Source organism: Megascapheus bottae, chromosome 2 (genome assembly GCF_031878675.1).
Source record: "Megascapheus bottae isolate mThoBot1 chromosome 2, mThoBot2.hap1, whole genome shotgun sequence".
In the NCBI taxonomy this organism is placed as follows: domain Eukaryota; kingdom Metazoa; phylum Chordata; class Mammalia; order Rodentia; family Geomyidae; genus Megascapheus; species Megascapheus bottae.
This window is the reverse complement of record NC_143510.1, coordinates 69674736-69682801: the sequence shown is the minus strand read 5'-3', so window position 1 is coordinate 69682801 and position 8066 is coordinate 69674736. Positions and strand designations below refer to the sequence as shown.

Genomic DNA, 8066 nt, shown 5'->3' with positions numbered 1-8066 from the left:
AAGTGCAGTTTACATGGTAAAGTGCTAGGCATAAGCAAGCATCTGAACAAGAATGAAACCCTGAGTTCAAATTCCAGTACCAGAAGAAAAGGGAGCCATGCATAACATGTATCATCCATATCCTCTACTTTAGCCATAATGAAGTCCTTGACCACCTTGTTTTTGAAATACAATAAAACCCAGATCAAGTCTAAAAAAAATGTGTGGTGTCCTGACATTTAACATGAAGACCACTTTATGGCAAGCTGGAAAAAGTGACGCTTGAGATCTTCAAGTGCACTGTCCCTACCATGAAGCATTCAGAGGAGGTTGACCTAGTCATTCCCAACCAAGGTGTTTTGTTCTGTTAGAGATGATTATGATGAGAAAACAAGATGATGAGTGATGGGAGAGGGGGAGTGACTCAAGTCAATTACGCTGCTGCTGCTTATCTTGGCTGTGTACTGAGGTCACCTGGGGGACCTCTTGAACATGTTGGTGCGTGTGCTCCATTCCAGAGATTCAAGCTTAATTTCTTTGTTCTAAGGTAAGCTCCCCACACACTAGTTGGAGATCTACAAACATCCCTTGAGTGATTCTAATATGAAGGAAAGGGGTTAATCATGGTTCTGGGCAAAGAAATGGACTCAATCCTCTCAAAAAGAGTGGTGAGATCAAGACTGGTTCTTGAACCCTTTAGACTTCACTCCCAGGTTGCTGGAGCTGATTCAAAAGTTTAGCAAAGTAGCAGGGTATAAAATGAACCCTCAAAATGGGCCGGGAATTTGGCCTAGTGATAGAGTGCTTGCATAGCATGCATGAAGACCTGGGTTCGATTCCTTGGTACCACATGCATAGATAAAAGCTGGAAGTGGTTCTGCGACTCAAGTGGTAGAGCTCTAGCCTTGAGAAAGCCCAAGGGCAGTGCTCAGGCCCTGAGTTCAAGCCAGGACTGGCAAAAAAAATCAGTGGCTTTCCTGTATGCCAATAATGAGAAGAGTGAGGCAGAAATCAAGAAAGCAACTTCTTTTGCAATACCCTCAAAGAAAATGAAATACTTAGGAATTAACTAAGGATGTAAACAACTTTTATGATGGAAACTTTGAAAACCTAAAAAAGGAAATCAAAGCAGAACTGGGGAAGCAGAAAAACCTCCCATGCTCTTTGGATTATAAGAATTAACACCGTGAAAATGGCAATCCTACCAAGATCTATCTACAAATTCAATGCCATTCCCTTCAATATCCCAGTATCATTCTTTAATGAAATAGAAAAAAGAGCAATCCAAACATTCATATGGAATAACAACAGACCCTGAATAGCAAATACAAACTTTATCAAAAGGAACAGTTCTGGAGCACTATCAATACCAAACTTCAGACTCTAATACAGAACTATAGTAATCAAAACAGCTTGGTACTGGCACAAGAATTGTCCTGAGGACCAATGGAATAGAACTGAAGACCCAGAAATCAACCCACAGAGCCATGGCTACCTAATTTTCCATAAGGGAGCCAAAAACACAGAAAAATATATCCTCTTTAACATATATTTCTGTCAGAATTTGTTAAGCAGCTGTAGAAAACTAAAGCTGGATCCTTATATGTCATTCCAAATGGATCAGAGACCTTGAGGTAAAAGCAAATAACCTCAAAACTTTACAGGAAGGAATGAGAAATGCATGAGGATTCCTTGGCACAAGTTGAAACACAAAAAAACAAAGAAAGTTTGGACAAATGGGGCTGCATTAAATGCTGAGCTTCTGTATGGCAATGGACACTGCAAGCAAGTTAAATAGAAAGCCCACTGAGTGGAAAAAGATCTTCTCTTTACTAGCCATACAACAGACAAGGGCCTCCTATCTAAACTATACCCACAGCTCAAAAAATTGAATCTCTCAAAAGGAAATCTTCCAAGAAACAACCATCACATCAAAAGGTGGGCTAAAGACGTAAAAAGAGACTTCTCTGAAGAGAAAATAAGAATGGCCTCTAGACACATGAAGAAATGCACCCCATCTCTGGCCATACAAAAAATGCAAATCAAAATGCAAAATCTGAGATTCCACCTCACTCCAGTTAGAATGGCCATGATCAAGAAATCTAATAACAACAGATGCTGGTGGGGATGTGGCCAGGAGGGATCACTACTACACTGTTGGTAGGAGTGTAAACACATTCAACCACTCTGGAAAGCAGTATGGTGATTCCTCAAAAAATTAAATATAAAGCAATCCCACTCATTGACATTTACCTAAATGTCCAGAAACAAGGACATACCACAACAATGTTTATTGTGGTATTATTTTCCATAGCAAAAATATGGAACCAACCCAGATGTCCCTCAGTAAATGAAAGGATCAAGAAGATGTCATACTTATACACAATGGAATTCTATGCTGCCATCAGAAAGAATACCATCGCCCCATTTGTAAGGAAATGGAAAGACTTGCAAAAAATATCATAGTAAGTGAAGTAAGCCAGACCCAAAGGAACATAGGCTCAATATTTCCCCTCATTTGTAATAATTAGTACACATCTAGGACATGAGAATAACAATAGCTCAAAAGCTATATACATATGGTCATACAGGATGAGACTCAATGAAATGAACGCTAGGTTATGGAAACCAGAAGTTTATCTTTGTGAGTCTTGTTCTTAATGTAATATATGAAGTTATTCATTTTCTCTTTTTTTCCATGTATGGTTAATCTCATGTGGTTACTGTATCTGACTTTGTTACCTGATATACTGTATATACACTTATTTGTTTATTTGGAATAGGGAAGGGAAGAGGGAAAATAAGATGACTGGAAGGGGATTGAGGAAGGGAAAGGGGGACAAAAACATGAACAAAAGGTATCAAGGTAGTAATGTACCCACTACCTGACAAATGTAACTATAACCCGTCTACACATAAAATACAACAAAAAAGATTTAAAAAGATGGTTCATGAAAAAGAAACTATTTGAATTTATTATATGACTTATTATTGTCCACTGCTAGCCTTGATATTTATTTGAGTTTGATTTCCTCTAAGGAAAGGGTTTGGGTTACTGGGGAAAGAGGCAGTGGAATGTAAGTGTGTCGATGTAAGTGTATGGTAGTCTTCATATCCAGGTAGAAAATCAGAACATTAATCATTTAATGATTCAAAGTGATAGAGAGTGTGAAAAAAACACATTTCAAGAATTGAAGCTTTCCAGTTTTTCAATGCATATGAGTAACCAGAAAAAAAGAAACCTCAGCGTGCACATTTATTATGATTCATTACAGCAAAAGAATGTATGCATTATCAAACAGCACTTGGTGTTAAGTGTCTCGGAGTCTTTGGGACTGTTCCAAATGGTAAAAATGTTCAGTGAAATTGCAAAACACAACACAGGACATTCCAAACACATGTATCTAAAATGTTGATCAAATACTTGGAAAAGAAAATCCTCAGCTAAATTTTCAAGATTCATATTTTGGATGGAGGTTGCTTCTGGAAAGTACTTGTGGGCAGAGGGATGAACAAAAGTAACTGTAGTACTCTGCTAGTCATAGACAGAGATCAATCTTAGTTATCTACCACACGTCCACTCCACAGTTGTACTTTACATTGTCTCGTGATCATTGCAAATGTAAATTATCCAGGTGCATCCATGCTAAATCTAAAAGTCCTGATGCCAAGTCTCGATCTTTGCTTTTCATAATGCTAAAACTCCCTGACGTATGTGATCGGAGGCATTGGGTTGGAAGATGGGAGTTTCAATCCAGGATCTGTTGCTTACTGGCTAAAGGAACTTGGGCCTTTTGCCTAAACTCAGAATATATATTTCAGAAATAAACTTAAAGTTTTTTCTGTGCCCAACTTTCAAATTGCTTATTAGAAAGAACAAAATATATTGGAAGAACTTTGATGTGAAACTGGCATAGTACTGTGTGCTAGGTGGTATCAGAATAAATGGAATCAAAACTAGAATTATTGAGAATAGAAATTTACAAACTCCTCTTCCAAGAAGTCCAAATTAACAAATGTTGCATAACAGTCACCTCAAAACTTTGCCATGCTTGAAATCTTAGAAACAGGAAACTAGTGGGGTGGTGGTACCCAGTTTGGTACTTTTCCCTAATGATTTCCACTGGTTGCAACTATACTTCTTTTGGAGCTTCATAAATGTAAAGCTTAACTGGGTGTAGAAGCTTCACTGTCAAGCAAGGTTATTTATTCTCATGGTTAGTTTGGTGGGAGGTCTCAGGTCTTGCCTGGGCAAATGGGCCATGTTGCTACTTAAGTGCCATGATAGTATGGGAAGCTGGCATCTCCATAGCAAGCTGTGCAAGAAACTATCATGAACTTCTATTGATATTTATCAATAACTCATGGATGACTTCCACACTGAGCCCTAATTCAAAGCAGAGTATCTGCAAAGGAATCTAAACAGCAATTGATAAGAATAAGGGGAAGATCATATAGAAGAATGGATTACATATTTACATTTTTTTATAAATTAGAATACCAAGTGCTATCAATAAGAATATGATATGAAAAGGGGAGAAGAACTTCTGAGCTCTGCTCAGAGCAACAGAGATTTTGACGTGCTACTACAACCCTGAGACAAAGACAGGAAAATGATTGGATGAGTGGTCAAACTGTAGAAAATCTAAAATTGTTTATGAAGAATTAACAGGAATACATACCATTATATTGCCCAAATAAATCAAAAGCAAGAACTTTGTCTTATTCACTGTTCAGTCTTTAATATCTAATAATGTGCCTGGTGTAATAGTTGCTCAGTAAGTATTTGTGGAGTGAATGAACAAGGATCTGGTCTTCTTATCATCGATCACAGTACTATAAAACTGTCCAGTCATTCTGAGAAGGATTGAACACCTCCTACGTGAAGAATATTATTGAAATATTTTCAAACATTTCACAGAACAAAGCACAGCATTAAAAAGCCATTCTAACTACATTATCAAGTTTACTGCCAACACCTTTCAAAATATGAGCATTGAAACACACGACTTGGTGAGACCTAGAAGATTATTTAGTGCACCTCTTTTTTTTTCAACAGAGTCTGGGCTTGGGTTCAACAGGATTCAACACTTATTTTATCCTTTAAAAAATGTTCATACTAAAATGTAGCCCTTCGCAGGGGTTAATGGATCTTCAAACTGGAATGTCTTTCCAAACGTATACAGCTGCTCTGAGTAAATAGACCAAATTCCCAGATGCCAGGCTGTGTGACAGAGCTCTGGCACCAGCTGAGTATGCAATTCATTATTCTATTGTCTTACCATACACCCAGAAAAACAAAGCCCTGTAGAAGGCTGGCCATTTTTCTGGCTCAGGAAAGGGCCCAAAGGACAATGCTTGGAAGAAATCCACCTGTGGGTAGGGGCTTCTAATTGAAATCTCAAATACACTCCAGAGCCCTGGAATGCCACGTTTTGGACCAATTGTGATTCCTCCCCACAGAACATCTTTACTCTGACGTGGAAGGATGGGACACTGTTCTATGCAGGCTGCAGCCTAGTAAATGGGGCTGCAGTGAGACATTACCAAATAGTGCCTTTGGGAGGACTGATCCTGACTGTGAATGGATGCTCTGGGCCCATCCATTTCAATTAGTGAGGTTTAGCTTTGTCTTTAGTTTCTAGTACAGTCTGTTTTTTTTTTATGACTAAAAGATTCCTATAACAATGAACATGAAAAATGGTTTGCATGTTTTATTTGCGATGGAAATGGCCATCTATCAAGTGTTATTTAAAACAAGCATGGTTTTTCTTGCCATTTGAGCAGATTTTTTTTACTATTGTTAAGGAATTTGATCTTTAGATTACCCTTAAAACTCTGCAGAGAGAGTGATGAAAACAGTCACATTGGTAATTGCATTGTGAGGAAAAGGAGAAGGAAAAGTTTGCCATGTTTCTGTTTATGAAACTGTTGTTTGAGGTCTGTGTTTACAGCAGTAAGACACAAACATTTTTAAGATTATGCAAAAAATATAATTTATGAAAGTATGTGTAGATTAGAATGTACAATGGAAGATGACACAGTAGGGTTAAAACCTTAGAGACATCTTTAATTAAATTTTTTTAAAAACCTGTTTATAAAAACTATTGTCTTTATAGCTAGTAAACTAATTAGGAAGCCTACAGAGTGGGAGAAGATCTTCACCAACCATACAACAGACAAAGGCCTCATATCTAAAATATATCAACAGCTCAAAAAATTGAACCACTCCCAAACTAATCTCCAAAGTAACAACCATCCCATTAAAAGATGGGACAAAGACTTAGAGTCTTCTCTGAAGAAGAAACAAAAATGGCCTATAGACACATGAAGAAATGCTCAACATCTCTGCATTTGCATCTGAAATGCAAATCAGGGCTGGGAGTTTGGCCTAGTGGTAGAGTGCTTGTCTAGCATGCACGAAGACCTGGGTTTGAGTCCTCAGTACCACATACATAGAAAAAAGCCAGAAGTCATGCTGAGGCTCAAGTGGTAGAGCTCTAGCCTTGAGAAAGTCCAAGGACAGTGCTCAGGCCCAGAGCTTAAAAGCCCAGGATTGGCCAATAAATAAATAAATAAATAAATAAATAAATAAATAAAATAACTCAAAGAAGACCTGCATCAAGCTGGGCATCCAGGGCTCGTACTTCTGCTCGCAGGAATGTTTTAAAGGGAGTTGGGCTACTCACAAGTTACTACATAAGAAAGCAAAACCTGAAAAGGCTAAGAGAGAGGTATCGTCCTGGACTGTGGAAGGGGATATTAACACAGGCCCATGGACAGGCTACCGCTATACTGGCAAACTCAGACCACATTATCCCCTGATGCCTACAAGGCCAGTGCCAAGTTACATTCAGAGACCAGATTATGCTGATCATCCCTTAGGAATGTCCGAATCTGAACAGGCTCTTAAAGGTACTTCTCAGATTAAATTAATCTCCTCTGAAGATATAGAAGGGATGCGACTTATATGTAGGCTTGCTAGAGAAGTTTTGGATATCGCTGCTGGCATGATTAAACCAGGCGTAACTACTGAAGAAATTGATCATGCTGTACACTTAGCATGCATTGCAAGAAATTGCTATCCTTTTCCCTTGAATTATTACAATTTCCCAAAGTCTTGTTGTACCTCAGTGAATGAAGTCATCTGCCATGGAATTCCAGACCGACAGCCTTTGCAAGAAGGTGATATTGTTAATGTGGACATCACTCTTTATCCCAGTGGTTATCATGGAGACCTGAATGAGACGTTTTTCGTCAGAGATGTTGACGGAAGGAGCACGAAACTAGTCCAGATGATGTATGAGTGCCTGATGCAAGCTATCGATGCAGTGAAGCCTGGTGTTCAATACAGAGAATTAGGAAACCTTATTCAGAAGCATGCCCAAGCAAGTGGATTTTCAGTTGTTCGAAGCTACTGTGGGCATGAAATCCATAAGCTTTTTCATACAGCCCCCAACGTACCCCACTATGCCAAAAATAAAGCGGATGGAGTGATGAAGTCAGGCTATGTATTTACAATTGAACCAATGATTTGTGAAGGTGGATGGCAGGATGAAACCTGCCCAGATGGTTGGACTGCGGTGACACGCAATGGGAAGCGGTCCACTCAGTTTGAGCACACCCTGCTGGGGACAGACACAGGCTGTGAAATCCTGACCCGGAGGCTCGACAGCGCATGGCCTCACTTGATGTCCCAGTTCTAATCCCCACCATGGCACTTTCTTACTGTACTGTGCGATTTGTTGAGCGTACAGAAAGGAAGAGGCAGTTTTCTGGTTTTGGTTTTTAAATCACTTGTTTTGACAATAATCAGAAAGGACTACAGCATTTGGTGTGTGTCCTCAAGAGTTGGTCTTGGATCTGAAAAGGCTGAGAAGAATCAAGGAAATCAACTCCTTTCCGTGCCCCCAAACCCTCCCCTCCTCCCCTCAGCCCTGCATACCACTTTTTTGTTTGCCCCTTGAGCACTTTTACTTAAAACCTGCTTCTAGTTGCTCTTATCACTGCCACAAACCAGCCATCCAGAGCCAGCTGCTTTCCAGGTGAATGTTGGAGATGAGAATCTTTGAAAACAGCAGCAACAG

At 39.2% G+C, this 8066-nt stretch overlaps 1 pseudogene; it reads left to right on the top strand.

The window, feature by feature from the left end:
• Positions 1–374: 374 nt before the first annotated feature.
• Positions 375–7780, top strand: LOC150067302 (methionine aminopeptidase 1 pseudogene; annotated as a pseudogene).
• The last annotated feature ends 286 nt before the right edge of the window (positions 7781–8066 follow it).